Raw genomic sequence first — 25,911 nt, 5'->3', positions numbered from 1 at the left:
GGTCAGAATTGTGAAAAAGGGCTCAGTCCTTAAGGTGAAAAAGAGCTGCGTCCTTAACCTCCTGAGCGGTAATCCCGAGCGTGACTCGGGGTTAATTTTCCCAGCCAGGATCGGTAACCCCGAGTCACGCTCGGGGTAGAATTGCAGAGTTCCCGGCCGGGCTGCACGATATATCGCAAAAGCAATGCGATATAGCGATGCGGCCCCCTGGAAAAACATGCGATTATCTGCTCTGGTCGGCTCCCGTTGCGGGGGCCGGCCAGAGCAGGTAAAGAAAAATACTAAAAGTCAGTGTTTCCCTACCAGGGGGCCTCCAGCTGTTGCAAAACTACAATTCTCAGCATGCCCGAACAGCCAAAGGCTGGAGGCCCCCTGGTAGAAAAACACTGAGCTAAGTGTAAAAGGAAGAAGTAGTAAAATAAAAAAACCTTTTGCTCACCTTGTCCCGGTCCCTGCAGATGCCGTTCCCCTCCGTGCGGTCCAGGGTGTCCTTTCTTCACTATTCATCTTCTAGGACCTTTCACTTTTCAGCCAATCACAGGCCGCAGTGGTGTAAAGCCTGTGATTGGCTGAAGGGGAAAGGACTTGTTCTGCAGCAAATACACTAGGTTTGAAATCTGCCGGCAAACCTAGTGTATTTGCTGCAGGACAAGACAAGGTGACAAGGGGGGGGGGAGAATGTGACAAAGGGGGGAATGTGACAGGGGGGGGAATGTGACAGGGGGGAATGTGACAAGGGTGGAATGTGACAAGGGGGGAATGTGACAGGGGGGGAGGGGAATGTGACATGAAGGGGGGATATGACAGGGGGGGAAGAATGTGACAAGGAGGAGGGAGAATGTGACAAGGAGGGGGGAGAATGTGACAAGGAGGGGGGAGAATGTGACAAGGAGGGGGGAGAATGTGACAAGGAGGGGGGAGAATGTGACAAGGAGGGGGGAGAATGTGACGGGGGATGTGACAAGGGAGAGGGGAATGTGACGGGGGAGATGTGAAATGGGCGGAGGGAGATGTGAAATTCAGTTAAAAAAAATTGTACCGCTTTTGGTACACATTTCCAGACAGAATCATACCGCCAGGGAGGTTAAGGGGCTAACCCCTTAACGATGCAGGACGTAAATGTACATCCTGGTGAGCTGGTATTTAATGCACCAGGACGTACATTTACATCCTATGCATAACCGCAAGCATCGGAGCGATGCTCGCGTCAAGTGCAGCAGGTCCCAGTTGCCCAGTAGCAGCCAAGGACCCGCCCGTAATGGCGGACATCCGTGATCGCACGGATGTCCGCCATTAACCCCTCAGATGCCGTGATCAATACAGATCACGGCATCTGCAGCATCGCGGTACTTTGAATAGAAGATCCGATTGCCCGCAGCGCTGCCGCGGCGATCCGATCATCCAGCATGGCAGCTGGAGGTCCCCTCATCTGCCTCCGCTGCCTTCCATGGGTCTTCTGCTCTGGTCTGCGATCGAGCAGACCAGAGCAGAAGATGACCGATAATACTGATCAGTGCTATGTCCTATGCATAGCACTGAACAGTATTAGCAATCGAATGGGGGCTATTAAAGTGTAAAAAGAAAAGTTTAACAAATGTGAAAAACCCCCCTCCCCCAATAAAAACCTAAATTGTCCCATTTTCCCTATTTCACTACCAAAAAGTGTAAAACAAATATTTTATATACATATTCGGTATCGCCGCGTGTGTAAATATCCCAACTAATAAAATAAAATGTTAATGATACTGTACGGTGAACGTAAAAAAAAAAAAGTCCAAAATAGCTGCTTTTTTTATAACAACATTTTATTCCCAAAAAAATTTATAAAAAAAGTATTAAAACGTTTATATAAGCAAATATGGTATCAATAAAAAGTACAGATCACGGCGCAAAAAATTAGCCCTCATACCGAGGTGGAGGCTCCGTTTTGGAAACAGTGGCATACAAGGGGTTTTCCCTTTTATGGGGGGAGGGGGGGGGGGGGGTACAGTGTAAGGGTGTGCATATGTAGAGTTTTACTTTTCATTTTGTGTAGTGTGTTTTTAGGGTACAGTCACAGTACAGGCTGCGGTCCACGCAATTTGCCACAGCTCATACTTTGAGCGGGAAACTCGCAGTAAACCCCCGCCCATGTGAATATACCCTGTACATTCATATGGTGGGGGCGGCAAACGTCTAGCTGTTGCAAAACTAGAACTCCCAGCATGCACTGACAGACCATGGATGCTGGGAGTTGTAGTTATGCAACAGCTGGAGGCACACTGGTTGGGAAACACTAAGTTAGGTAACAAACCCTAACCCAATGTTTCACATTCAGTGTGCCTTCAGCTGTTGCAAAACTAAAACTCTCAGCATGCACTGACAGGCGAAGGGCATCCTGGGGGTTGTAGCTATGCAACAGCTGGAGGCACAACGTCAACTCTCAGCATGACCTTTGGCAGTCTGTGCATGCTGGGAGTTATAGTTATGCAACAGCTGGGGGCACACATTTTCATAGAAAAAATGTGCCTCCAGCTGTTGCATAACTACTCCCAGCATGCACAGATTGCCAAAGGGCATGTTGAGAATTGTAGTTGTGCCTCCAGCTGTTACATAACTAAAACTCCCAGCATGCCCTTTGGCTCTGCATACTGAGAGTTGTATTATACAACAGCTGGAGGTATACAGCATAATACAACTCCCAGCATGCTTAGCCAAAGGGAACAGCAGCCAACCCGGCACAATCACTGTGTCCGGAGACGCGGTGATCAAGGAACGCATCGCCGTAAATGTATGGCGCTGTGCACTAAGTACCTCTTAGCAGCAACATACATTTATGCTGCTCGCCCTTAAGGGGTTAAAGGTGAGTTTATCTTTCTGGTCCCTCAAGGCATGTTTTGTGCCTGTATTCTAGACATACATATATTTGGTAAACCCATGCACTTTTTTACATTTTTATATCTCTCTTTTACACATTATTTCTATTGCACTTAGTAACACTAGTTATATTTTCCATTATTTATAGCTTGCTCTTGTATTTTATGCATACTTATATTTGTGCTCTTTTATTTATTTATTTTTTAATTCTTATTATTGTTTTTCACTTTTTTTTTTTTTTTATCCCTAGGGCACTATTGTTGTTCCTGACCATTAGGGATTACTACTCATTGATTCATGCACTTAGCACTGTTTGCACACATTTTGGCCAGTAGCTTTCATGCACATTTAGTTGTTACATAGTGTTGCTCATTTACATTTCTACTTTACTACCAGTGATTGGTCTAGTTTTCATGCCCATAGCACTTTAGGTGTTATGTTTACATTTTCGTTTGGTCGGCAGCTTTACCTTTCCAGCAGGTTCTGCTGGTAGTTGATATTGCCTTTCACTTTATATTCATTTTCTTTTTTTATGTGCTCATATTTTCATGCACCTAGTACAATGCCTTTTTGGACCTATGTTAGGTATTTGTCCAATTGTTCTATTTTTATTCACTTTTTTTTACTTGAATTATTTTCTGTCTACACAGCCTTTACATTATTGTGCACTAGCTGTCCTTTTCACTCATGCCATTACCATTTTTTTGTCACTTTTCTCATCTATCTCATGCTTGTTTTGCATGATTTCACTATATTTTTTCACTCTGTTAGTTGTTGTCTGTCTATAGGTCTATGTGTGAGCACTGAGCATGCGCATCCCAAGTCAGGTGATCGGATGATCACATCCGTGATTCAAGGCACGTCACTTCCTTCTCACCATCTGCGTTTGCGTTCTTATGCCCAGGCATGGGAGGAGGAACCAAGGCTACCTTACAGACCAGATTGTGTTCCTTTAGTCTTAGATGGGTTGGTGCTCCCAGCTGCTTCTTATTTAATTTATGAATCCATAACACTTATTAATTGAGCTATGAGTATATCATAAGAATATTATTGGCTGTGTATGTCTATCATGAATATTATTGTCTGCATGGTTGCATATACACATGTATCAGGTTACATGTTAGCTACGCCCCCTGACAAAGCAACCAGCACCAAAACTATTTTCTTGTCATTTCTGCTAGGTTTGTGTTCTGTTATTTGCGGCTGTACCATTTCTATGTATGAGCAGTTAGGCTCTTTTCACACTGTGATTTGAAGTTCCGTCGCATGTTCCGTCACAATTTTCGGCAAAACCCGGCCGTTACAAAACCCCTGATGGCCGAGACTAAATCGCATTGCAGCCTATGGGATTTTGTAACTGCCCGTTTGCACCAGTAATTCATTACGGACGTTATACAGTGACGAGACATTGTGGCGGAAAAATTACTGCATGCAGTAATTTTTCCGCCCACGATGTCCCGTCACTGTATAACGTCCGTAATGAATTACGGGCATATACGGGTGCAAACGGGCAGTTACAAAATCCCATAGGCTGCAATGCGATTTAGTCTCGGCCGTCAGGGGTTTTGTAACGGCCGGGTTTTGCCGAAAATCGTGACGGAACATGTGACGGAACTTCAATAACGGAAAAATCCCCAGTGTGAAAAGAGCCTTAGACTTTCTCTGCTGCTCCTAGGTGCTTGGAGTCCTTCTATTGTTATTTTTACACTTTCTTCTGCCTGAGGTTCCATTGTTTGTGGGCTGGCATCTGTTCATACTATCTTCTATGTTTACTGTCACCTGTATATTTTAATGTGATTTGAGATTGTGTTCATGTCAATAAAGATTCATTTAGTTTATTCACTTGTTTTTGTGTACATTTGCATTAAGTTTTGGTGTATTACGGTATATGATGTACACGCTCACTAGAGAAAAAGTGGGGTGATTTTCCTACAGCAACCAATCACAGCTCAGCTTTCACTTTACCAGAGCTCGTTAGCTGAGCTGTGATTGGTTGCTGTGGAAAAATTACTCCACTTTTTCTCTCACACAGTTTGATAAATCTGGGCTAATGTGTCATTTTACCGAAAAGTGAAGCCCCAAAAACTTACAAAATGGAGTTTTGTATTTTTGAATTTTGTCCCACAAATAATTGAGTAAAATGAGGGATAGCATTACAAAGTACAATAGGTAGCGCAAAAAGCAAGCCCTCATATGGGTCTCTAGGGGAAACATTGAAAGTGACTGTTAAAATGCAAGGAGGAAAAAACTTGCAAAAATTTTATTTGGATACGGGATAAGATGTTTAAGGGCGGAGTAAGCCTTTAAAGGCTAATACACTGCCAATAAATTCAGCATGTTTTTTAAATAAACTTTTTAAAATCTGCATACTTTAGATCCTAAAGTGTAACAATTTACATACTGATAAATTTTGCATTGTGTTTAGTTAATTATAATACTGTGTATATTCTTTAATGCAGATGCTACCTGTTAACCCCTTAAGGACCAAGCCCATTTTGGCCTTAAGGACCAGAGCGTTTTTTGCAAATCTGACCACTGTCACTTTAAACATTAATAACTCTGGAATGCTTTCACTGATCATTCTGATTCTGAGACTGTTTTTTTGTGACATATTCTACTTTAACATAGTGGTAAAATTTTATGGTAACTTGCATCCTTTCTTGGTGAAAAATCCCAAAATTTGACGAAAAAATTGAAAATTTTGCATTTTTCTAACTTTGAAGCTCTCTGCTTGTAAGGAAAATGGATATTCAAAATAATTTTTTTTTATTCACATATACAATATGTCTACTTTATGATTGTATCATAAAATTGACGAGTTTTTACTTTTGGAAGACACCAGAGGGCTTCAAAGTTCAGCAGCAATTTTCCAAATTTCCACAAAATTTTCAAACTCAATATTTTTCAGGGACCAGTTCAGGTTTGAAGTGGATTTGAAGGGTCTTCATATTAGAAATACCCCACAAATGACCCCATTATAAAAACTACACCCCCCAAAGTATTCAAAATGACATTCAGTAAGTGTGTTAACCCTTTAGGTGTTTCACAGGAATAGCAGCAAAGTGAAGGAGAAAATTCAAAATCTTCATTTTTTACACTCGCATGTTCTTGTAGACCCAATTTTTTTATGTTTGCAAGGGGTAAAAGGAGAAAATTTTTACTTGTGTTTGTAGCCCAATTTCTCTCGAGTAAGCACATACCTCATATGTCTATGTTAACTGTTCGGCGGGCGCAGTAGGGGGCTCAGAAGCGAAGGAGCGACAAGGGGATTTTGGAGAGTATGTTTTTCTGAAATGGTTTTTGGGGGGCATGTTGCATTTAGGAAGCCCCTATGGTGCCAGAACAGCTAAAACCGCCCACATGCCATACCATTTTGGAAACTAGACCCCTTGAGGAACGTAACAAGGAATTAAGTGAGCCTTAATACCCCACAGGGGTTTCACAACTTTTGCAAATGTAAAAAAAAAAAAAATATCTAAAATGCTTGGTTTCCCAAAAATTTGACATTTTTACAAAGGGTTAAATCAGAAAATACCCCCCAAAATTTGAAGCCCAATTTCTCCCGATTCAGAAAACATCCCATATGGGGGTGAAAAGTGCTCTGCTGGTGCACTACAGGTCCCAGAAGAGAAGGAGTCACATTTGACTTTTTTGAAGCAAATTTTGCTCTGGGGGCATGCCTCATTTAGGAAGCCCCTATGGTGCCAGGACAGCAAAAAAAAAATACATGGCATACCATTTTGGAAACTAGACCCCTTGGGGAACGTAACAAGGCATAAAGTGAACCTTAATACTCCACAGGGGTTTCACGACTTTGGCATATGCAAAAAAAAAAGAATAAATTTTACCAAAAATGCTTGGTTTCCCAAAAATTTAACATTTTTACAAAGGGTTAAAGCAGAAAATACCCCCCAAAATTTGAAGCCCAATTTCTCCCGATTCAGAAAACACCCCATATGGGGGTGAAAAGTGCTCTGCTGGCGCACTACAGGTCCCAGAAGAGAAGGAGTCACATTTGGCTTTTTTGAAGCAAATTTTGCTCTGGGGGCATGCCGCATTTAGGAAGCCCCTATGGTGCCAGGACAGCAAAGAAACCCCACATGGCATACCATTTTGGAAACTAGACCCCTTGGGGAATGTAACAAGGGGTAAAGTGAACCTTAATACCCCACAGGGGTTTCACGACTTTGGCATATGCAAAAAAAAAAGAATACATTTTACCAAAAATGCTTGGTTTCCCAAAAATTTTACATTTTTACAAAGGGTTAAAGCAGAAAATACCCCCCAAAATTTGAAGCCCAATTTCTCCCGATTCAGAAAATCCCCCATACGGGGGTGAAAAGTGCTCTGCTGGCGCACTACTGGTCCCAGAAGAGACGGAGTCACATTTGTTTTTTTTTAAGCAAATTTTGCTCTGGGGGCATGCCGCAGTTAGGAAGCCCCTATGGTGCCAGGACAGCAAAAAAAAAAACACACGGCATACCATTTTGGAAACTAGACCCCTCGGGGAACATAACAAGGGGTAAAGTGAACCTTAATACCCCACAGGGGTTTCACGACTTTGGCATATGCAAAAAAAAAAAGAATAAATTTTACCAAAAATGCTTGGTTTCCCAAAAATTTTACATTTTTACAAAGGGTTAAATCAGAAAATACCCCCCAAAATTTGAAGCCCAATTTCTCCCGATTCAGAAAACGCCCCATATGGGGGTGAAAAGTGCTCTGCTGGCGCACTACAGGTCTCAGAAGAGGAGTTACAAATTTTGCTCTGGGGGCATGCCAGGTGCCAGGACAGTATGGTGCCAGGACAGTAAAAAAAAAAACAAAAAAAAACACATGGCATACATTTTGGAAACTAGACCCCTTGGGGAACGTAACAGTGTTACAGTTAGTACTTACACCTCACAGGTTTTTTGAAAAGTGGGCCATAAATTGAAAAAAATGATTGTTTTACAGTAAAATGCTGGGGTTACCCAATTATTAACATTTTCACAAGGGGTAATATGAGGAATTGGGTTACACATTTTGGAGGGCTTTTCCCCCTGACTATAAAAATACATCCATATATGGGGTAACATGCTGGACGGGCGCACAACAAGGCTCAGAAGTCATAGAGGTCACTTTGTATTTGTGACCTTTGGCATATCAGTAGCTGACGGTTACATACATTCCGAGGAAAATACAAAAATGAAACACCCACATGTGACACCATTACAGAAAGTACCCACCCTGAGGATTGGGTATAGGGGTAAAGAGGACATTTTTAATGCACAGGTGTTTCCTAAATTTATTTTCCAGGAATGGATGAAGGGTAGCTTTTGAAAATTGCAATTTTCAACCTATACTCTGCTTCATTTTTCTGGGAACAACTAACATGTGACTCCGAATTGTCGCCTGGAAATACGACAGAGCTCATGAGTGAGAACTCTTCGCATTTGAGGCTGATGTTTGTTACGGACCTAACAGTTACATACATTCAGAGGAAAATACAAGAAAGGAACACCCATATGTGAGATTATTACAAACAGTACACCCCCTAGGGAAGGTGTATAGGGTGAAGTGGAGATTTGGAACAGACGGGTGTTCCCTTCATTTATTTTCCAGGAATGGATGAAGAGTACTATGGGGGGGAAGAAAATTGCAATTTTAGAACTGATATGCCAATTATTTTCCCAGAATGATGACCAAGAGTACAGCCAAAAGTAAAAATGATGCCCGCCCCAAACCCTATACTCTGAATCATCATTCTGGGAAGGGGATGTGTGGGGCCGTCCCTATTCTGTTACCTCAAATGCGCAACCCGCTCAGGTGGAGAGAGAGAGAGCGTTGCGCATTTGAGGCAACTGCAAACCTCCAATGCTGTTGACTCTATGTCCCATGACCCATTTTTGGGGGACAAAGATATTATGAGGGGCATTGGGAAAGAGGTTTTGGGTTTGATTTTTTGGGGGTAGGGTATTTTGGTATAAAATTTGGAAGATAATGTACCCTGGACTGGTACATTGGAGCCGAATTCTGGGGAATGAAATTTAGGGCAAAGGATGGAAAATTTAGTACTCCATGGAAGTGTGATACTCCCTGAAGCAGCCTATGCAGAGGCCCGGATGATCGGGGCAAGTGTCACACTGAGTGGTGGTGTCCCTCCGTCTCCCCTTCCTGTGACACACTCTGCATCTTTTCTGGGTTCGTCCCGACCTTCCAGTGTTGGGGATCACACCTGGAAAGTGTTGGCCGGGGACGATCTGGGGACCTAAAGTTCCAGAGGTGCTCTGAACCGCTCTTTGGCGATCACCATAGATGAGGGCCTTTAGAACTACCTCTTGGAACTCCAGGTATGTCCCTGTGTTGCCAGCGTTCTGGTACAGTATAAAAGAGTTGTACATGGCAACCTGTACCATGTAGACCGCAACCTTTTTATACCATACGCGTGTTTTCCGCATGGCATTATATGGCTTGAGGACTTGATCAGAAAGATCAACTCCCCCCATATACCGATTGTAGTCCAGAATACAATCGGGCTTGAGGACCGGTCCCGCGGTACCTCGCACAGGGACAGGGGTGCTGCCATTCCCATGAATTGTGGTGAGCATAAGGACATCCCTCTTGTCCTTATACCGGACCAACAACAGGTTCTCATGGGAAAAGGCACGGGACTCACCCGGGGGATAGGAGCATATAGGGAATGATGGGGCGGAAGGCCTCTTTGATTCTTCCGGACTGTCCCACAAGCGACCGTGGATCTGGCGGCGAGGGATGAAAAGAGAGGGATACTAGTATAAAAGTTATCCACGTAAAGGTGGTAACCTTTATCTAGCAATGGGTGCAAAAGGCCCCAAACGATTTTCCCGCTAACACCCAGAGTGGGGGAACAATCTGGGGGTTCAATGCAGGAATCTCGTCCCTCATACACCATAAACTTGCAAGTGTACCCGGAGGTACTCTCGCAAAGTTTATACATCTTCACGCCATACCGCGCTCGCTTGGTCGGGATGTATTGCCAGAAGCTGAGTCTCCCCTTGAAGCTGATGAGCGACTCATCAATAGAGACCTCCCGCCCCGGGACATAGGCCTCCCAAAATCTGGCCCCGAAGTGATTGATGACCGGCCTGATTTTATACAGGCGGTCATACGCGGGATCAGTTCGGGGGGACATGCCGCATTATCAGCATAATGCAAACATCTCCGAATGGCCTCGAACCGGGAACGTGTCATGGCCATACTGTAGAGGGGTGTCTGGTAAAAGACGTCCCCACTCCAATATTGCCTGACACTGGGTTTTTTAACTATACCCATATGCAGCGCAAGGCCCCAAAAGGTCCTCATTTCGGCTGCATCGACTGGAGTTCAGCCGCCGGGTCTAGCTAAAAGTGAGCCCGGGTTAGCGGGGACGAACTGTTGGGCGTACAGATTCGTCTGTGTAACCATCAAATTAACAAAGTCGTCACTGAAAAAATGACCGAAAAAGTCCTTTTCAGTGAACCCGGCGATGTTAATTTTGATTCCTGAGTCGCCAACAAACTCAGGAATCACGGGCTCGTGGTCCGCTGGCTCAGCCCAGTGAAGTTCTCCGGTACGAGGTACCAGTGACCTTGGCAGGGGGGCTTCACTAGTATGAGCGCCAGGGGGACTCATACTAGCATGGGGCACAGGCTCAAGGACAGAGGAGGTTTGCGGCACCGCATGGCGGCGAGTTCGCCGCCTTGGTGGCTCATCATCTGAACTAGATGATGAGGAGGACGATGAAATAAGGAAGGTGGGGTCTTCATCGTCCTCTGAGATGCTTTCAGAGTCGGAGGCAATTAGGTCATATGCCTCCTCCGCCGAAAACACTCTGCGGGCCATTTCCCTACTCTAATGGGGATACGGGTATGTGTGTGTGTGTGGGGGGGGAAACTTTATTGGTGTGTGTGCTGCGTGTGGTGTGGTGCGATACTACCTCCCTAACCCGCCCTAACCCGCCCTAGCCTAACCTAACTAAACTAACCCGCCTAACAGAAAAAAATATAAAATAAAAAGGGGACTTTTAAAAAAAAGGGGGACTTCTAGCGCAAAAAAAAACCCTGCACCAAAAAAATAAGCGTTTATCTAATCAGTGTGCACTGATTAGCGCTTGTGGCGGCAGGGGGCGCAGAAGTCAGTGGGGGGTCCGGCCACTCAGCCCAGGACAGTGGCTGGTGGCTTGTTCACAGACCCCCAAATAAAAAAACCGAAAAATTAAATAAAAAAACGCTTTACCCCGAAAAAAATGCACCCGCCTGAACCAAAAAAAAAAACGCTGATCAGTGATAAATCACCGACAGCGGTGGGACAGGCTGCACACACAGGTACGGTCCGTCCACACAGTACACGCCTGCTACTGGTGGCACGGACCGCCTATGGGTGCAAAAAAAAAATCCGCGTTAACCGAAAAAGGTGCCTTTACCACAAAAAAAAAGCTGATCAGTGATAAATCACTGACAGCGGTGAGGCACGCCGCACACACAGGTACGGTCCGGCCACACAGTACACGCCTGCTACTGGTGGCACGGACCGCCTATGGGTGCAAAAACACGCTAGAAAACCCGAAAAAAAGTGCCGGCACCACAAAAAAAAACGCTGATCAGTACTATGGGACTGATCAGCGGCGGGTGGGCTTTAACAAACGGTGGCGGACCGCTCTTTTATAACTAAGAGGGTCCGCACACACGCTTAGTGAAAAAAAAAAAAAAAAAAAGATCTGCGCCAAAAAAAAAGGCTGACGGCAGACCGCAGCGACCCAGCAGGGCTAAAGGTGCTACGGACCCACGGACACCCACTGAGGTACGCCGAAAAAAAAAAATTAAAAACTATTTTTTTTTTTAACCCTAACCTGTCCCTACCTAATCTAAAGCTATCCCTGGGATTTCTGTGCCAAGGGGCCACAGAAAGGGGGCAAGGGGCACTTTTTTTTAACTAAGGGGATGGTGGGCAGCACGGGGCTCCGTCCTGCACACCAGATCTCTGTGAAATGGCGGGCAGAACGGAGCAACATGCTCCTAGCCCACCAGATCCCCTCCCATTACTATGTGATTGGTGTGGCCACTTTGGCCACCCAATCACAACTGTACTGAGGGGGTGGCCACATTGCCAGCCCCCAGTACAGCATGGATGGTGATTGGTGGTGTATACTACACCACCAGTCACCATCTATATCCAGGTCACAGGGTCACACGTGACCCTGATGACCTGGAACCGCTGCAGAACGCCGGTTAGTAGTTACCGGCGTCCTGCAGCGATCGCCGGTATAGGAGGTCCACCGGACCTCCTCCGGCACACTGCCGGGATGTCTGCTGATAGAAATCAGCAGACATCCGGCTCCGATCCCCGCCCGGCGAGCGGCGGGGAACGGAATCGCAGCGCATCGCTCGTCTGAATTGATGAGCGATGCGCCGCGATCGCCGACATGGGGGGTCATCATGACCCCCCTGGGCGATATGCCCCGATGCCTGCTGATCGATTTCAGCAGGCATTGGGCGCCGGCTCTGCTCCAGATGGTTGCGGGGGGCCGGCAAAGCACATGACGTTCTCATACGTCATGTGTCCTTAAGGACTCGGACATGGAGACGTATGAGAACGTCATGTGTCCTTAAGGGGTTAAGCTATGCTTACATTGTAGTTTGTTTAGGGATTTTCTGTAGTTAAAGAGGGTTTTACATTGTTAAGCTGTTGTCATTCTAGTCTGAGATTTCTGGTGTCATTTATCATCAAAACAATCACATTATGAGCTCACATGAGAAACACAAAAGGCAAAATGAAACAGGAACATGTGGACAGTACCCAAATAAACACAGTAGTTTACATTTAACATCAGGTTATTGCATACACGGTTTATGTAAGACTATACGTAACCAAAAAAGGAACAAAGTAGCACTCACAAAGTAGAAGTTAAAAAAAATGTATAAATAAAAAAATAAAAATAAAAGAGTCCAATCTTTATTAAACGTCCATATTTAAAATGTACTTTGCAGGCATAGAGAGATTCAAAAATCACTAAAATAGATGTAGCCAGGCTACCAGCAATGGTATAAATAATACCCTATGCCTAAGGACAGGGGACAACTGGAGGGAGGGGTGCAGGGACCTGACAATGTCCTATACTTAATCCTACACTAAAGCCTAGGCGGAATTGCTGTCCTAATAAGGACAGTCCCGCACGTGAACCAATTCTACACTTCTAAGTGTCCCTAATGCAAAAAAGACTGACTTACTAGTTTAGAATAATCGCTGACTGCCTCAGCCGGTCCTATGCCTTATTCCTAGAGACAAAGAAGGAATATCATACTGCCAATAGAGTAAGATAGCTAGAAATGCGTCTATTAAATTGTACTAAAAATGCAAGTATAGCTTTGATCACAAATAATCCCTGAATAAAAAAGCAAGGTGATTAGCTAAATATTTCAGGTGACTGTTCAGATATCATGTGAACAACTTCAAATAATAGGTTGGATATTGCTTACTGTTGGCAATGTTCACATAATAAGATGGAGAATGCAAAAGATGAAAATTTATAAACACACAATGCCCCAAATTCAGTAAACCGATTACATTGAATGCATTAAAATGTTATAGCAGGCATAGACAGATGTAACGCAATGATGTAGACAACTGAAAAAAGGCACAAAACAAACAGTAATATATATATATATTTATATATCTATCCTGTGTGAACAGACCACTTTTAAATATTCAACTAACCCCCTCAGGGCCAGCCAGGCATCCTACCCATCCTGTCCAGCCATGCAACCTACCCATCCTGTCCATCCAGGCATCCATCCTGAACATACACCTTATAATTAAGCATATATCTACACAAACATACAGGCATATGGATAAGCAACAGGTATTAATAGGTCTGAAACTTATGTTTGAGATACCCCATCTCTCAAAGTGTTTCTCTTAGGCAAAGATCATCATGTGGCACATCCTGTACAAGTTCTCTGATGGCAATGCACATCTAGGAAAGGAATGGCTATATTCAGCGCCAGTCATGTGATCCGAGGTAATGCCTGCAACTTTTCTTGATTACATGATCAGTGGTGTTGCAGGGGTTTATCTACCTCTGCCTCTGATACGTGGGACCAACGGCGATGCTTTATGACTGTTTAGGTCAGCCATGTTGTTTTGTATATTCTTAGCTCAATATCTTGATCCACAGATTACCCATAGTATATTAAAAATACATAATATTTTACAATGACATGGACAGAAAGTGGCTGGCTGATATTGCAAATGCCATAAGCTTTCGCTCACAACTGTGGTCCACAACAATACTGTGAGTGGTCATAGGTGTACGAATAAGCCTAATTGCTGGGGAATATGTTAGTAAAATTATATTTTGATAACTATATTCCCTGTGTATATATATATATATATATATATATATATATATATATGTATATAGTCTAACTTTAGATGGTGTTGGCTGTTTTTTTCTATTTTCAGTTAAAGGGGTTATCCAGGAAAAAACTTTTTTTTTTATATATCAACTGGCTCCAGAAAGTTAAACAGATTTGTAAATTACGTCTATTAAAAAATCTTAATCTTTTCAGTACTTATGAGCTGCTGAATTTAAGTTGTTCTTTTCTAAGTGCTCTCTGATGACACCTGTCTCGGGAACTGTCCCGAGACAAGCAGAGATGTCAGCAGAGAGCACTGTTGCCAGACAGAAAAGAACAACTCAACTTCAGCAGCTGATAATTATTGGAACGATAACTTTCTGGAGCCAGTATATATATATATATATATATATATATATATATATATATATATATATATATAAATAAATAAATAAAAAGTTTTTTCCTGGAATACCCCTTTAACCATTATCTTAGTTCTGGCCAGCGCACAGTGATGCTTGAAACTATCCAACTATCCAACTGACCTTGATAAAAGAATGAAGCTTTGTAGGATAACGAGCTTTTGCTACACTAAGGCTAAGTTTCCACTTGTTTTTTTTTCTGGTAGTTTTTGGATATCTGCCACTGCAGTTTTTTAGCCAAAGCCAGAAGTGTATTCAAAAGGAATAGGACACATAAAGGAAGAACTTATACTTCTCCCTTATGGATCCACTTCAGACTTTGGCTCAAAAACTGCAGTGGCGGATATCCAAAAACTGCCAGAAAAAAAACAAGTGGAAACTTAGCCTAAGGCTGCTTTCACACTATAAAAATTTCTCCCATAACAAACATCTGTTAGAAAAGCCATGTTAAACAGCCATTAAACAATCCCTTTAAAGTCTAGTTTTTTTTTATTATCCGTTAAGAACCGTTATAGCCCGTCATGAATAACGGACGTTCGTTGTGACGGAAAAAATAACGGCACATGCACTAATTTTTCTTCTGTCACAAGAAACGGGTAAATTAACGGCCGTTATTTTTAACATTGAAGTCTATGGCAAATGATGAGCCTTTATGTCATCCGTTTGCCCCTGGTTTATAATATCTGTTATTACTTCTGAGCATGCTCAGAAGAGGTGACATCAGCAGACTCCTGCAGTGCTGAGGGACTACTACTACTCCCATCATGGAACAGACTTGTTTCCATGATGAGAGTAGTAATTCCCTGGCTGCGGGAGTCTGCCGGTGGCTGGGGAGGCTACATTAGTGTTTGTACTGCTACCCCCATCATGGAACAGAGTCTATTCCATGATGGGGGTTGTAGTACAGGGGCTGAGGGATTGATCGCCCTGGGTTTCACTTTGGAGACCCGATGCGATCCAAAGTTATTAAGCAGGGGAGCGGGTGGCAAGCTCCGCAACCCTGCGATGTATAGTGTGTTAAAACTTTCATTTTTGAATTCCCGCAGGGAGCCCTGAATGGCCAGTACTGAGGAGCCATTCAGGGCTCTCAGCTGGAGATTTAAAAATGAACATTGTGAGTAGCAGGGGGCATATCTATATTAAAAGCACTGTGGGGGGCAAGATATATAGCGCTACAGGGGGGGCAGACATATAGCCTATATATCTAGCCCCCCAGCGCATTGATAAAATACCCCCTGCAGCACATTAGATATGACCCCTTGCCGGCGCATTAATAAATATATAGCCCCCGCCAGCGCATTTATAAATATACCCCCCCCGGCAAATTAATTAAAATATACCCCTGCTGGCGCATTAATAAATATATACCCCCCACAGCGTATGTATAATGTAATGTATGGGGAAGAAAAATTCGGGCTGGGATTATGTATTAAATGGGAGCACATTTGGGACAACTGACATGGAAAAGGACTTAGGGGTCTTAAATTTAGTAAAGTAAATTTAGCTGTAGTGACCAGTGTCGGGCAGCTGCTGCCAAGGCTAATAAAATCATGGGGTGCATCAATACAATGACAAGGAAATAATTCTACCGCTGTACAAATCACTGGTCAGACCACACATAGAATACTGTGTACAGTACTGGGCACCAGTGTACAAGAAAGATATAGTGGAGCTGGAGAGGGTTCAAAGACAGGCAACCAGGGTAATACGGGGAATGGGAGGACTACAGTACCCAGAAAGATTATCAGAATTAGGGTTATTTAGTTTAGAAAAAAGAAGGCTTAGGGGAGACCTAATAACTATGTATAAATATATCAGGGGACAGTACAGAGATCTCTCCCATGTTCTATTTATACCCAGGACTGTATCTATAACAAGGGGGCATCCTCTACGTCTAGAGGAAAGAAGGTTTCTACACCAGCACAGACGGGGGTTCTTTACAGTAAGAGCAGTGAGACTGTGGAATTCTCTCCCGGAGGAGGTGGTCATGGTGAACTCTGTAAAAGAGTTCAAAAGGGGTCTGGATGCATTTTTGGAGAGTAATAACATTACAGGTTATGGATTATTGATTTATAGGAACAGAATGTTGATCCAGGGATTTATTCTGACTGACATATTTGGATCAACTCAGTAGGGACTCACTAGGGTTATAGGTTGAACTTGATGGACTTTGGTCTTTTTTCAACCTTATGAACTATGTTACTATGTTACCCTTGCAGCGCAGCGTGACGCTTCTATATCCTCATGCCACTGCAGCGCTATATGTGAAAAGCATTCTAGCAGCAGCATCGGCTGGCCAGATGCTGCTGGATAGAAATACTTTTCATACATAGTGCTGCGGCGGCATATGTATATAGATGTGCTGGGGGAAGCAGACATATAGCGTTATCTGCCCCCCACAGCGCTTCTATATACATGCATGCACTATTTCTCTATTTAATTCGGCCAGCACAAAATAACAGGCGTTATTAATAGTGGGCTATAACAGGTTAAATCGGCTATTAGAAAAATTGGGCTACCCATTGGGCAGCAATATCTTCAGCAGATCCGCAGCAAAAATACGCATGTGTGAACGAACCCTAAGAGCTCTTTACATGAGTAGATTTATTTGCGGGTTTCCCGCTGTGTGTTTGAAAGGGGACAGGCTTTCCACGGCTGTCCGCAGATTTTTGGCTGCAGAATTTCCGCTGCAGAAAATCTGCCACAAGCCCCATTAAAGTCAATAGAGTCTGCGGCGGATTTTCAGCAGCCGAAAATTTGCTGCGGACAGGTGCGGAGAGCCTGTGCCCTTTAACCCCTTAAGGACCGGAGGTTTTTCCGTTTTTGCATTTTCGTTTTTTGCTCCTTGCCTTTAAAAAATCATAACTCTTTCAAATTTACACCTAAAAATCCATATGATGGCTTATTTTTTGCGCCACCAATTCTACTTTGTAATGACGTTAGTCATTTTGCCCAAAAATCTATGGTGAAGCGGGAAAAAAAATCATTGTGCGACAAAATTGAAAAAAAAACGCTGTTTTGTAACTTTTGGGGGCTTCCGTTTCTACGTAGTACATTTTTCGGTAAAAATGACACCTGATATGTATTCTGTAGGTCCATACGATTAAAATGATACCCTACTTATATAGGTTTGATTTTGTCGGACTTCTGGAAAAAATCATAACTACATGCAGGAAAATTAATATGTTTAAAATTGTCATCTTCTGACCCCTATAACTTTTTTATTTTTCTGTGTATAGGGCGGTATGAGCGCTCATTTTTTGCGCCGTGATCTGAAGTTTTTAACGGTACCATTTTTGCATTGATAGGACTTATTGATCACTTTTTATTCATTTTTAAATGATATAAAAAGTGACCAAAAATGCACTATTTTGGACTTTGGAATTTTTTTGCGCGCACGCCATTGACCGAGCGGTTTAATTAATGATATATTTTTATAATTCGGACATTTCCGCACGCGGTGATACCACATATGTTTATTTTTATTTTTATTTACACTGTGTTTTTTTTTTTATTGGAAAAGGGGGGTGATTCAAACTTTTAATAGGGGAGGAGTTAAATGATGTTTATTCACTTTTTTTTTTCACTTTTTTTTTGCAGTGTTATAGGTCCCATAGGGACCTATAACACTGCACACACTGATCTTCTATGTTGATCACTGGTTTCTCATAAGAAACCAGTGATCAACGATTCTGCCGGATGACTGCTCATGCCTGGATCTCAGGCACTGAGCAGTCATTCGGCGATCGGACAGCGAGGAGGCAGGTAGGGGCCCTCCCGCTGTCCTGTCAGCTGTTCGGGATGCCGCGATTAGCCGCGGCTATCCCGAACAGCCCGACTGAGCTAGCCGGGAACTTTCACTTTCACTTTTAGCCGCGCGGCTCAGCTTTGAGCGCGCGGCTAAAGGGTTAATAGCGCGCGGCGCCGCGATCGGCGCTGCGCGCTATTAGAGGCGGGTCCCGGCTTCACTATGACGCCGGGCCCGCCATGATATGACGCGGGGTTACTGTGTAACCCCGCGTTATATCAGAAGAGCAGGACCAAGGACGTACCGGTACGTCCTTGGTCCTTAAGGGGTTAAAAACCTGCAAATAAGTCTGCTCGTGTAAATGAGCCCTAAGGCTAGGTTTCCACTTGGTTTTTTTTCTGGCAGTTTTTGGAAAACTGCCACTGCAGTTTTTGAGCCAAAGTCAGAAGTGGATCCATAAGGGAGGAGAAGTGTAAGTCCTTCCTTTATATGTCCTATTGCTTTTGAATACACTTCTGGCTTTGGGTCAAAAACTGCAGTGGCAGATCTCCAAAAACTGCCAGAAAAAAACCAAGTGGAAACCTAGCCTAAGGGTCTATTCACACATACAGTATTCTGCACAGATTTAAAGGAGATCTGTAGTGCTCTGAACTTTATTCCGAAGAATAGGGGATAAGTTTTAGATGGCGAGGGGTCCGAGTGCTGGGGCCCCCCCACAATCTCCTGTATGGGGCCACGGCAATGTACAGGAAAGGGGGCGTTCCATCCCCGCATGACGTGGCACCCGGCAAGCCCCTCCATGAATCCCACAGTGATTCATAGAGGGGGTGCCGGCTGCCGCGTCATGCGGGGACAGAACGCCCCCTTTCCTGTACATTGCCGTGGCCCCATACAGGAGATGGCGAGGGGGGGGGGGGGGGCTCCCAGCGCTCGGACCCCCCGTGATCTAAAAGTTCAGAGCACTACAGATCTCCTTTAACCCCTTAAGGACTCAGGGTTTTTCAGTTTTTGCACTTTCGTTTTTTCCTCCTTACCTTTTAAAAATCATAACCCTTTCAATTTTCCACCTAAAAATCCATATTATGGCTTATTTTTTGCATCGCCAATTCTACTTTGCAGTGACATTAGTCATTTCACCCAAAAATGCACGGCGAAACGGAAAGAAAAAATCATTGTGCAACAAAATCGAAGAAAAAACGCCATTTTGTAACTTTTGGGGGCTTCCGTTTCTACGCAGTGCATATTTGGGTAAAAATTATGCCTTATCATTATTCTGTAGGTCCATACGGTTAAAATGATACCCTACTTATATAGGTTTGATTTGGTCGTACTTCTGGAAAAAATCATAACTACATGCAGGAAAATTTATACGTTTAAAAATGTCATCTTCTGACCCCTATAACTTTTTTATTTTTCCACGTATGGTGCGGTATGACGGCTCAATTTTTGCGCCGTGATCTGAAGTTTTTATCGGTATGATATTTGTTTTGATCTGACTTTTTGATCACTTTTTATTCATTTTTTAATGGTATAAAAAGTGACCAAAAATACGCTTTTTTTGACTTTGGAATTTTTTTGCGCGTACGCCATTGACCGTGCGGTTTAATTAATGATATATTTTTATAGTTCGGACATTTACGCACGCGGCGATACCACATATGTTTATTTTTTTTTACACTGTTTTATTTTTTTTATGGGAAAAGGGGGGTGATTCAAACTTTTATTAGGGAAGGGGTTAAATTACCTTTATTAACACTTTTTTTTTACATTTTTTTTGCAGTGTTTTATAGCTCCCATAGGGACCTATAACACTGCACACACTGATCTTTTACACAGATCACAGGCGTGTATTAACACGCCTGTGATCAGTGTTATCGGCGCTTGACTGCTCCTGCCTGGATCTCAGGCACGGAGCAGTCATTCGCCGATCGGACACCGAGGAGGCAGGTAAGGGCCCTCCCGGTGTCCTGCTAGCTGTTCGGGATGCCGCGATTTCACCGCGGCGGTCCCGAAGAGCCCGACTGAGCAGCCGGGTCACTTTCATGACGCGATCCCGCTTCATATCGCGGGAGCTGGCGCAGGACGTAAATATAAATCCTGCGTCGTTAATGAGCAGGATTTCAAGCTGTGTTCAGTCATAGTAGGAATCTGCAGCAGAAAATCCTGCGCATCAAATCTGCACAGACAATTGTAGGTGTGAATAGCCCATAAGTCAGCCTGCCTATTCAGGAAAAATTACTGCGAGTCGCATGGAGACTCGAAGTCCCTGTGTGGCTGCTCAGAGCTGTGGATTCCCACTGATAGCAGGCCAGGGGGCGGGGCGTCGGCAACAGCTGGAGGCCCACTATGGGTGGGGTCACCGGCGGATCCACAGCCTAAAATACACTGCAAATCCGTTACGTGTGACCCTACTCTAAATAAAACAAGGCACTGTGGTTTTTTAAGACATTGTATCAAGCCACAAATAAAAATTGCATTTGACTCCAAATAAATAACTCAGGGGGTGTGAACGAGGCCTTCTCTACAACTTACTGACTCACTATTGTTATTATCCACTTTCTTTTTTCGAGAAGCAGCTGACATAAGGGACAACATAATCTGCAATTGTTTCCTATCACAAACCGGAGCGGAACGTGAGGGAATATATATATATATATATATATATATATATATATATATATATATATATATATATATATATATATATAGTGTGCGACTCCTGCTATACAGCTTCATGTTTGTGATTCCTGCGCTACCGCCGGCTGACTTAGTCTCAGCTAGTTGCGTCACCCAACCGGCAGCAGGAGTCGCACAATCTTAGATACTGCCCGTGCAGGCTCTGCCATTGGCTGACAGCGAAGAGGCGGGCAGGAGAGTGGGGAAGTGATCACGGAGAACATTACCGGGCAGACCTCGGTCCAGACCAGCCACACGGGGCATATACCGGGCGGGTAACGAGCAGGGCTCGTGTGAGGTACACTGATAGCGCGCGCTGCCGCGGTTCACACTTGTGTTACGAGGCGGCATGACAGAAAGTGGCGGGAAAGGAGAAGCCGCTTCTTCTAGGAGACTTTTACACGTCTCCTAATGTGCTGCAGGCAGAGAATGCATTGATAGTATAGGGTGCGATGTTCTGCAGCAGTCGGGCCTGTGTACATTTCTTATAATAAACATTGCAGCCTCTGCAAAACCTCTTTGAAGTACGACACAGGGAGCTTCCAGTACTCTATTAGTTTTCTTAAAACAAACTTTTTCCCTTACATTATACTGTTCGGCCCCATTCACATCATGTTTTCAAGGGTGCCACCTGGCTGAAGCTGTTCATCTTGTCAAAAGGCATAGGGGGAGACTTATCATTCAATATAGATGTTATTTTCCATCTAGCGCCGTCATTGGCACTTTGATGGCGCAGTCATGTAATATTAGCGACATTTGTGCGACTTAAATAGACGTTTTTGAGTAGCAGTACACCTATTTCCGATTTAGACATGCAGTGCACCCTTATTTATCATATGCGACTTTTAGAATAAGTTGCAAAAAATTGCGCAAACCCCGATTTCCAGGCGCTAGAGTACGCCGAACAAAAGTACACGTACAAAACCTCATAAGCTAGAGCTTTTCCCGCCCATGCAGAGCGGTGGGGAATTCATCATCTACAGTACACACTTATAATAACTTACACGCTGCAACGGAAAAAGTTAGAAAAAAATGGCAGTAAAAAAGAGTAGGGTACACTTTGATAAATCTCCCCCATAGAGACAGAAACTTCAATGGGCTGAAGATAGTCTAATGGCGACAATGGATCAAACCTTGTGCAAAGGAGCAGTTTTCCATTACTACCAAACTGGAATTTGGTTGCTATGGGCGACTGCTCTTGTTCCTCTACATCAGTGTTTCCCTACCAGGGTGCCTCCAGCTGTGGTCAAACTACAACTCCCAGCATGCCCGGACAGCCGTTGGCTGTCCGGGCATGCTGGGAGTTGTAGTTTGGCCACAGCTGGAGACACCCTGGTTGGGAAACGCTGCTCTACATAAAGTTTGATAAATCCCCCCCGCCCCCCCATATGTACAGGGTTAAAGGAGAACTCCAGAATATAAAAATTGTCCCCCATACTGCCGGCAGTAAAAAAAATAAAGATGTCCATACCTTCCTTCGCTCCCCGGGGCCTCCGGTAACCGGCTCCGGTCTCTACCGTGATCCTCTTCCTGGTTGCTGGTGATTGGCGAGTCATACTGCGCTCATCCAATCACCGGCCGCAGTGAAGTCCCGACTCGGCCGGCGATAGGCTGAGCGGCAGTGTAATGTTTTCGGTCCCTGCAGCAGGTGCCGGTGTAGTGAAGAATTTTGTGTCCTGAAGCGTTCTCACACTGCTGCTCAGCCTATCACTGACCGAGTCGGGACTTCACTGCGGCCGGTGATTGGCTGAGTGCAGTATGACTCGCCGACCACCAGGAAGAGGATCGCGGTGGAGACTGGAGACTGTTACCGGAGGCCCTGGGAGATCGAAGGAAGGTATGTACATCTTTATTTTTTTTACTGCCGGCAGTATGGGGGACAATTTTTATATTCTGGAGTTCTCCTTTAAACATGGAGGATCACATGTTGGGCTAGCTTTATGTGTTGGGCCTCTCCATCACAGGTATGGTCATCTTTCAGAGAACAGGATGCCAACATATACTGTGTCAGAACGCAGCAGTGGCCTTTTATTTCAGTGGCCCAAAGGGGGTTATCTAGTGACTCCATTTATGCTGTATACAAATATTTGAAGCATGCATTGTCCAGTCCACATAAAGTAGTGCATACGGCCAAAACAGAGGCACCTAGGGGGAGATTTATCGAAAGCTGTGTAGAGGAAAAGTTGACCAGTTGCCCATAGCAACCAATCAGATCGCTTCTGAAAAATAAAAGAAGCAATCTGGTTGCTATGAACAACTGGTCAACTTTTCCTCTACACATAATTTGATAAATCAACCCCCTCGTGACTCTTTTCGGGCAATTGAAATGAACAGCATCTGCTGCTCTCTGCCACACTATACATCGGCATCCTGCTCCCTGCGAGATGTCATTGGATACCTATGACTGAAACATTAGGGTACGTTCACACGCGCAGATTTTTTAGTGGGTTTTCCGCTGCGTGTTTGAAAGTGGGCGAGCTCTTCTCAGCTGTCCGCTGCAGTGTACATTCCGCCGCGGAAAATCGGATGCGGACAGCCGAGAAGAGCCCGCCCACTTTCAAATACGCAGTGGAAAACCCGCTAAAAAATCCACGCGTGTGAACGTACCCTTATACGCAATATGTGGAATTCCTATCGCCCGACGCCCGGGACTAGCAGTTTTGGGCGCCGGGCAGGTGAATATGTCCGGCCCTTAGCCCGGGCAAGCAGGGCCGGACCTGACAAGTGCGGTGGCGATCTGCAGTCTGTATGGAGCGGGCTGCCGACTCCTGCCTGCTCCATACTCTGCAGCCTGTGTCCTCCGAAGCAGAGCAGGGGAGATGAGAAGCTGTGTATTTGTCTTCTCTCCCCTGCTCTGCAGAGGTGCGGGGGGAGATGAGGGGGCGTGGCTTCTTGCTCCCCTTGCAGACCTGCGTCCTCTGCCTTCGCTCCCCCAGCTGTAGCTTCGGAGAGCTGAGGGGAGGAGGCGCGTCTGCACGGGGAGATGCATGCGGCGCTCTCAGGGGAGTATGGAGCGGGCTCGGGATTCCTGCCCGCTCCATACTCTGCAGCCCCCGGCTGTTCTCAGTAGCCGGGGGCCGCCGCTAATAGCCAGCATGCGGCGATCACCACGGCTGGCTATTAACCCTTTAGATCGCCGCTGTCAAAGCTGACAGCGGCGTCTAAAGGGACATGTGAATAATCCCTGGTGGGCTAGTGGGGTGGATCGCCCCCCTGCAGCGCGATCGCAGGGGGGCGATCCACTATGGAGGTAGCCGGAGGACTTACCTCTGCTTCCTCCTGTCCCGGCTCTGTCATTGATAGATCCTGGCTGGACCAGGCTCTATCAATGGATCACAGAGCACACAGATTAATAGAGTTCAATAGAATCTATTCATCTGTCTGAGGAATCTAATGATTCCTCCTATAAGTGTAATTAATTGTTAAAAAAATAAAATAAAAACGTTTTAATATAAGTTTGAAAGACACACATTAACCCAGTGGTCTTCAAACTGTGCCCCTCCAGATGTTACAAAACTACAATTCCCAGCATGCCAGGACAGCCGTTGGCTGTCTGGGCATGCTGGGAGTTGTAGTTTTGCAACATCTGGAGGGCAACAGTTTGAAGACCGCTGCATTAACCCCTTCCATGTTAAAAGTTCAAATCACCCCCTTGTCCTATATAAAAACATGCAAACACAATAAAAATAAACATATTTGGTATCGCTTCGTGCGTAATTGTGCGACCTATTAAAATATAACAATATGTATCCCGTATGGTAAATGTGAAAAAATACCAAACCACAGATTTGCAATTTTTATATAATATCCCAGAAAAAAAAAAGTTAAAAAGCGATGAAAAAGTCAGATCAATACCAAAATGGTACCGATACAAAAAAACGATTATGGCACAAAAAATGAGCCCTCATACAGCCTGGTATGCGGAAAAAAACTAAAGCTACAGGGGTTAAAAAATGGCAATTAAAAAAATTTGAAAAAGTTCAGAATTAGTAAAACATGATGTAAACGATACAAATCTGGTATTGCTGTAATCAGGCGCCTAAAATATAAAACTAACATGTTACCTCAACCACAAGGTAAATGGCGTAGAAAAGAAAACCACCAAATCTGCTAAATTATCTTTTACTATTTCAATTTCACTTCCCTTAATATATATATATATATATATATATATATATATATTTTTTTTGGTTCAGAGAATAGGTTATTGAAAAATTTAAAGGTATCCTTATAGTAGGTAGTTATGGCTATTATAGGGCGAGGAGGAAAAAATTAGAGCGTAAAAGCGAAAATTGGCCCGGACAAGTGGATCGTCATGAGAGACAAGTAGATTTTGCTCCATTTTAGTCCCGTGGACAAGTAGTTTTTTTTATAAAATTTCCACACCCCTGACTTAGCGTTAGATTCACACCCACACACTTCATACTTTCGGGAGATGGACTTAACTTTGTTGCAGTTCCGCACTCGGCCCATTGACGTTTAGGAGCACATCTCCATACCTTTTTGACAGGATGCCAGTATAAGGCTACCTAAAGATTTTAGTTGCTTTTGTTATCATTTTTTTAAGCTGTTTACGGCTCAAAACACATCCCAAAATACTTTTGTGATTAAAACCACATCGAATGAGATTTATCAAGTTATATTAACCCCTTAAGGACCAGGCCATTTTACACCTTAAGGACCAGAGCGTTTTTTGCAAATCTGACCACTGTCACTTTAAACATTAATAACTCTGGAATGCTTTTAGTTATCATTCTGATTCCGAGATTGTTTTTTCGTGACATATTCTACTTTAACTTAGTGGTAAAATTTTATGGTAACTTTACTATGGTAAAATTTGGAAAAAAATGAAAAT

The 25,911-nt window shown here is 44.1% G+C and overlaps 1 protein-coding gene and 1 long non-coding RNA gene across 2 annotated transcripts in view; one reads left to right on the top strand and one right to left on the bottom strand.

Annotated features, from left to right (window-relative positions):
* Nucleotides 1-21,398, bottom strand: part of LOC130369608 (uncharacterized) — a 147,156-nt gene extending 125,758 nt beyond the window's left edge. Inside the window, exon 1 of the long non-coding RNA XR_008892835.1 lies at nucleotides 21,284-21,398. This is a non-coding gene — a long non-coding RNA (uncharacterized LOC130369608). The remainder of the gene's footprint in view (nucleotides 1-21,283) is intronic.
* Nucleotides 21,164-25,911, top strand: part of RAD50 (RAD50 double strand break repair protein) — a 252,502-nt gene continuing 247,754 nt past the window's right edge. Inside the window, exon 1 of the mRNA XM_056575038.1 lies at nucleotides 21,164-21,354. The gene's annotated coding sequence lies outside the window, so the exon portion shown is untranslated. The remainder of the gene's footprint in view (nucleotides 21,355-25,911) is intronic.

The sequence above is a fragment of the Hyla sarda genome, chromosome 4 (genome assembly GCF_029499605.1).
Source record: "Hyla sarda isolate aHylSar1 chromosome 4, aHylSar1.hap1, whole genome shotgun sequence".
Taxonomy (NCBI): Eukaryota; Metazoa; Chordata; class Amphibia; order Anura; family Hylidae; genus Hyla; species Hyla sarda.
This window is presented reverse-complemented; position numbering and strand designations above follow the sequence as displayed.